Source organism: Grampus griseus (assembly GCF_964374135.1).
Source record: "Grampus griseus genome assembly, chromosome: 5".
NCBI lineage: Eukaryota > Metazoa > Chordata > Mammalia > Artiodactyla > Delphinidae > Grampus > Grampus griseus.
The window spans coordinates 89,819,650-89,826,597 of record NC_138998.1 but is presented as its reverse complement, the minus strand read 5'-3'; positions in this window follow the sequence as shown (position 1 = coordinate 89,826,597).

The following is a 6,948-nucleotide window of genomic DNA, read 5'->3' as shown; positions in this document are numbered from 1 at the left end:
CTATAAGGATAATACTACAGATCTTCCTCGACTTACTATAGGGTTACACCCCTATAAACCCATCATAAGCTGAAAATATTGTAAGTCAAAAAAATTGTAAGTTGAAAATGCATTAATACACCTACCCTGCTAACCATTACAGCTGAGCCTAGCCTACCTTAAACATGCTCAGAACACTTACATTAGCTTACAGTTGGGCAAAATCATCCAATACAAAGCCTATTTGATAATAAAGTGTTGAATATCTCAATCAGTACTCTACTCAATACAATGAATACTCTACTGAAAGTGAAAAACAGAATCGTTGTAATATAATGGTTGTCTATCCTCGTGATGGCGTGGCTGACTGGGAGCGGCAAAGGCATCATGAGAGTATCTGGCTGCATATTACTAGCCCAGAAGAAGATCAAAATTCAGCTGCCCAGCATCATGAGAGTATCCGGCTGCATATTACTAGCCCAGGAGAAGATCAAAATCCAGATTTCTACTGAATGCATTATCACCTTTGCATCATTGTAAAATCAAAAAATTGTAAGTCCAAGCACAACATTGTAAGTTGGGGACCGTCTGTACCATGTCAAAAGTTATGGGTAAAAGATGGCATAGGGCCAGGACTTCCCCAGTGGTCCAGTGGTTAAGACTCTGCCTTCCAATTCAGGGGCCGTGGGTTCGATTCCTGGTCACAGAACTAAGGTCCCACATGCTGCAGGGTGCAGCCAAAAATTAAAAGAAAAAGGTGGCACAGAGTAGTGTTAAGACTTGGATAAGAGTGACCTTTAGGCTTAAATCCCAGTGTAACTAGTTACTAGCCATTTAACTTTGGCTAAATTTCTTAACTTCCCTAGGCTTCCGCTTCCTCAGCAAAATAATGTTAGTACTTGCCTCATAAGATTGCTATGAGGTTTACAGATATAACAAGTTCCTAAATCACAGTAAAGATCCAGGAGGTTTATCAAGTTATTTCTTCCTAGCTATGTTTTTCTTGTCCAGGAAGAATAACAGTGTTGTGAGGAACAGTCCTCCAGCCGAGCTCCAAAATAGACCTCATGGCTTATGAGGGAAGATGAAAAAACTTAAGTGGTGCTCAATCCATGCTTTGTCTAAGTTGGGTAAAGCCTAAATAGCCAACAGAAGTAATGAGAAACAAATGGGATGTTTAAGAATCTTTGTTACAATCATCTGTGATATTTTTCTAACACAATTGGGGAATTGTCTTAAAATACGTAATTCTAAACCTGACAGTATTAAACTTGAAAGAATTATTGGTACTGTTGAAGGAAATAAATAATGAATTTTAAATAGAAAAAAGAGAAAAATGGCTATTTATATATGCAATTAATTGCTTGGGAGTTGGAAAACAGAAGCAACTCTAAAAGTAGGCTCCAAGAAATTTATACTGAAATAGTTAATATCTAAAGTAACAGAAGCTTTAAGAAAGTATGCCTATAAGAAAATATATAAAGCAGCAATTCAGCTATCTAGCCAGCTAACATATCTTGTCATACTTAAAAGAACCAGTTACCTCTTAATTCACAATCATATTTGGAAGTTATTTATTTTTAATGTTGGATATATTTTTGAAACATTTCAATGTAATGTTTAATAATCATTTATTGAGCATATAACTATTAGGAAGTACTGTGCTGGCTCAGCAAGTGATACAAAAAAGTGTACGATATGGTTTTTGCCCTGAAGTAAAATCATACATTACAATCTGACTTTAATTTATTGTAGAAATTTGACTGATCATACTGCTATACAAGACATAGCATATAACAAGAGTGTAAAAATTGAGAAAAAAGAGATATCTGAAAACATCAAGGAAAAAAAGACTTATACTACATTGCTATTCAAAAGTTCAAAGAGCTTTCTGTGGTTTTTTTCAATCTACCCTAGCAAGATAGATTACTTGTATTTATTTCTGCCCACTACATGCAACACACACTGTGAAAATTCTTTAAATATCTTATTTAATGTTCACAATAACCCTACAAGGTAGGCAATCTTTTTATTCCATTTTCTAGATAGGCACTGGAGATTAACTTGAGGTTAATCTAGCCAGCTAGCAAGTAGCAGAGCTAGGTCTTAAGCTTAGGCAGTCTAACCAGGAAAACGCACTTCACCACTGCTATACTGCTTCATAAGTATCCAAGCAAACTGCTAGTTCGGTCCAGATGGGATGCCCCTCTCAGATACCCAGTTCCAGGGGAGCCAAACTCACTGTCAGGTTCTTCTCTGTATTCTTACTTCATTCTCTTCTGCTGCAACATGAGCCCACTACCTTTATTTAAAAGTTGGCTCAACATTATGCTGAGTGAAATAAGTCAGACAGAAGAAGACAAATACCATATGATCTTACTTACATATGGAATCTAAAAACACCAACCACACAGAAATAGAGAGTAGAATGGTAGTTGCCAAGGGCAGAAAAGTGGGGAAAACGGGGAGATGCTGGACAATGGGTACAAACTTTCAGTTTTAAGATAAGTAAGTTTCAGGATCTAAGGTACTGCATGGTGACCACAGTTAACAACACTGGATCGTATACCTGAAAGTTGACACGAGAGTACAGCTTTAATGCTCTCACCACAACTACAGCAGCAACAACAAAATGGAAATTAAGTGAGGTGAAGGATGTTTTAATTAACCTTATTATGATAAATATTTCACAATATATGTGTATCAAATCACATTTTACACCTTAAACTTACACAGTGTTATATGTCAATTATATCTCAATAAGACTGGAAAAAAATTAAAATAAATAAAAATTTTTAATTGCCTCAAAAACTTCAAGGCTCCTTTATTTCAAGAACTGATTTATCTTAGCATCTTCACCTGCCTTAGCACACAATTCTAACCTGCAATACATTTTAATTCAGTTCTAACAACATGCTAAGCACTGGAAATACACCAGTGAATTGGTGAAGTATCTATAACCATCATTATTACCATGGTGAACTTATGTAAGACATCAAAAAGATACATGTTGAACTCTAACTATGTACATGGCATTGATTTAAAGTCTGTGACGCATTCAAGAATTTTAGGACATAATCTCTGTTCTCAACAGGTTTATAGTTCAGCCGCAGCGAGAAACAAACACACAAAAAAGTAAATAATTCAAGAATTATATTGCTACACAAGAGAATTAAAAAAACTTATCACAGAGTGTTATATAATGACTAGTTTGTTAGGATATTATGGAGTAAAAATTTTTTTTGAAGATTCTAGATTACATATATTCAAGCAGCTTTCTTTAATGCTCAATTTCTTTTAGTCTTTGTTATGGCAATGGTCATTGTGAATTCTCAAGAGTTTCATACTTTGCAACATTTTCAAAACTTGTTTGGAAAAAGAAAACTTGTTTCATGACATTTTATTGCTCTGTGTAAAAAAATAACCAAAACCAAACTGTCTTCTGTGGAAAAGCTTTGAAAAAACTAGTTGGGCGAGTGTCATTAAATATATACCATGCATCTGCAACCCCTCTGTGCCAAAGTCATGAACCACGTTGCTCGCGGCTGCCTTTCCCAGGAGTTGGGACATGATCTCACAGTTCTCAACAAAGTACTCCTGCTACTCACTCCCAGTTGAGTGATTAAGTATATGTGATGAAACAGTTTTGCCATTCCTACAATTAGTTATATGAGTTGAAGGAGGAAGAGACCACAGTGATCTGGAATAAACCAGCTTCAAGGAAGAGATAAATATCAAAAATATTTCAATATTGAAATACTGATAAATATTGAAATTGAGCTTTGAAAATGAATGAGAATTTCCTTCATTAATTCTAAATCTTTATTTTTTTTTAATCCAGATGAAATTATTTGCTTATTCAGTCTTTCCTTAGGCATTCTGGAGAAAGGAGGGTTAAGGACCAAAAATGGAAATAGACACACTGCCAACTATAATTAGGCTGAAAAGAGTTACTAAATATAGTCATTCATATATCAAAGAGCTCATGAGAACTACTGAATAAGCATGACTGGTATGACCTGACTTTCTTTAAGCAAGTCTCCCCAGCATTTGGGTACTAGCAGGATAATAGTAATGATCACATCTCAGATTTCTGTCTCTTATTCTCACCTGCAGAGGCAACAGAAATCAGTCTCATGAAAGTCAGCCCTTGTAACCCTGCCCAACTATCTCTAAAGGTCCTGAAAGAGTATCTCCACTATTTTCACAGTCTTATTGTTTTCAGGCTGTGGCCTGACTCACTACAGGCAAACACTGAGAGAGGAAGTCAGTGAGAGAGCTGATATTCATGTCGATAATGCTGCTTCTCAGTGCTCCTCTAACTGCAAACCCTCCAGGTGCCTACATGGCATGGCCTCCCCTATAATTCTCTTTGAGCTGAAGTTGCTTTTGTTGCAAGAAGTAGGAAGAATGTCCTTCTCCCTACTATGTGCCAACACATCACTTTAGAACCAAGCAGAGTTGTCTCTACTTTGTGCCCCTTATCTTCCAGGGTCACTTATGAAAATACTCCCTTAAGCTTCTGCTTGGAGTACCTTTTTGGAGACAATTCCCCTTGGGTCTCTCACATTTCTGCACATCTTGTGAGCAGAGACAGTGGCTGCCTTTGTTCTGGATTAGCTTTTTAAGGATGTTTGCATAGCCAAAAGCTGTGGAAGATAGAGTGTCTGCCTCTGGAGCAAAGGGCAAATTTGTTTACTGTCCTCTGGGGCAAAGGCAAAAATCAGGCAGGTTCTGTGCAATTATAACAGACTCAGATTCCCTAGGCTTGAGGTCTCCCTCTGTAACACATCCCACTGCATGCACAGACATCATTTAGCCCTCTTTGCATCACCCTGTGGAAACATGCAACCATGATATCTACTGTGCCACGAGTAATAATGTCCTCTGTCTCTAACCAAGGAGTCTCATGTCTTCTGTCAGTGTCCATGACACTGTGCCAGGCTAAGTTGTTCGTTTGCAAGTAGGGTAAAATCTCAGACCCTACATAGTTGTAGACACAACTCTCACTACAGGATTCAGACATGAGTCCTTGGATCAGAACTGCTACCTAAGACAGACACTGTGCTATCCTGGGCAGCTCTCAGATTTCCCCATCAAGAAAGATCTTATATTTTACCTGCAAGGAGGGCAGCTTGCTGAGTCTCCAGCTGTAGCATGTTCAGAATCCACCTCAGCTTTCAAGCAGAGACTGTGCTCTATTTGGGCAGCCCTAACCAGGACATTCTGCTCAGTAGAGGACACAATCTAATAGATAATCTTTGCTCCAGAGCTCCCTGGTGGGTTGGCCAAGACTTTGTCAGATCTGAAGGCTTTCCCTGCTCAATACAATTCTTCTTACTTTTATCTTTCATGGATGCTTCTCCAATAAACTGTACTTCCAACTCCTTCTCAGTGCTGCTTCCTAGAGAACCCAACTGATACACCTGTGTCCAGTTGCAGACACCAAAACAGAACTTTCTTCTTCCTCTGAGAGCACCCATACGAATCGATTCATATATGTCAACATCTCATATGCAGGCTCAGGTTCACTCAACATGCCCGGACATGTTAAATCCCAGCTTAGGTTCAAGTTGGAACTTTCACTGAATGAAAAATGCTCAATATAGCTCTGTGTATTTAAAATGATCATGTTAGGATATATTAGTTTCATGAAATTTGGATTTATGCTTAAGGATTAATATGTGTAATGCATTTATATAAGACTAGAAAGCTAGTCTTAAATTTTGGTATTGATTTATAGTAAATTAATATTTACTGTATTTCAATAAAACTAGGATGTCATTAACTGCAAGTATTATTAAGAAAAGAAAAGCATCACCAATTAATCTATGATACAATGCTAAGATGCCATCTATTGTAAGATGAATTCCAATTTCAGTGATATTAAAATATGAGGCAAAAAATTTGCATCTTTGATCCAATAAAATGCAGTTTAAATGACCTTGGAATTTTCCTGGTCTTAGAATACTTTTATGTTTCTAGTACCTGAAGCAGGCATTAATAAAAGAAGAGTCTTCAACTCTTAAATTTTTTGCATGACATGTGACTATTCTCAATTAAATAGGTAAATATTTAAGTTGTTAATAACCAACTATTAGATAATAATCAAGTGATTTTTTAAAAAGTTTCAACCTTAATAAGCATATAAAAGTGGGTTTACATTATGAACATGGTATATAATAGAGTATTTAACATTTAATACAACAGGGAGTATTTTTTTTAATTCAGAAATCTGAAAGTTAATTAAATCCCCCTTCTGACACATAAGGTATACTTTTTCTAATATTGAAATTGGAATGGAATTAAGATATCATTGAGTCTAGGGGGCTTCCCTGGTGGCACAGTGGTGAAGAATCCACCTGCCAATGCAGGGGACAGGGGTTCGAGCCCTGGTCCCGGAAGATCCCACATGCCACGGAGCGACTAAGCCCGTTCGCCACAACTACTGAGTCTGAGCTCTAGAGCCCTCGAGCCACAACTACCAAAGTCCGCACACCTAGAGCCCGTGCTCCGCAACAAGAGAAGCCACCACGACGAAAAGCTTGCGCATGGCAACGGAAGAGTAGCCCCGCTCGTGGCAACTAGAGAAAGCCCGCGCACAGCAACGAAGACCCAACACAGACAAAAATAAAATAAAAATAAATAAAAAATAAATAAGTTTATTATTTAAAAAAAAAGATATCATTGAGTTTAGTCCCTTCAGTTAAGCCCAGGGGCTCTCTTACAGATGGTTAACGACAGAGCAAAACCAGAGCCTTCTGCCCAGGGCTCCCTCCATCACCTCACCAAGCCAAACCCCAGACTGTCATACTTGTGTTGGACAAGCCTTCCTAAGGCCACACAGAGAGAGAGAAAATTTTCTTTTTTTTAGAACCGTCCTCCTTTTGCACAGAGAAGAGAGGTCTCTTAACCAACGTAAAAGCAAACAAATCCAGTAGGCCCAGATCTTTAAAAATGAGAAAGAAT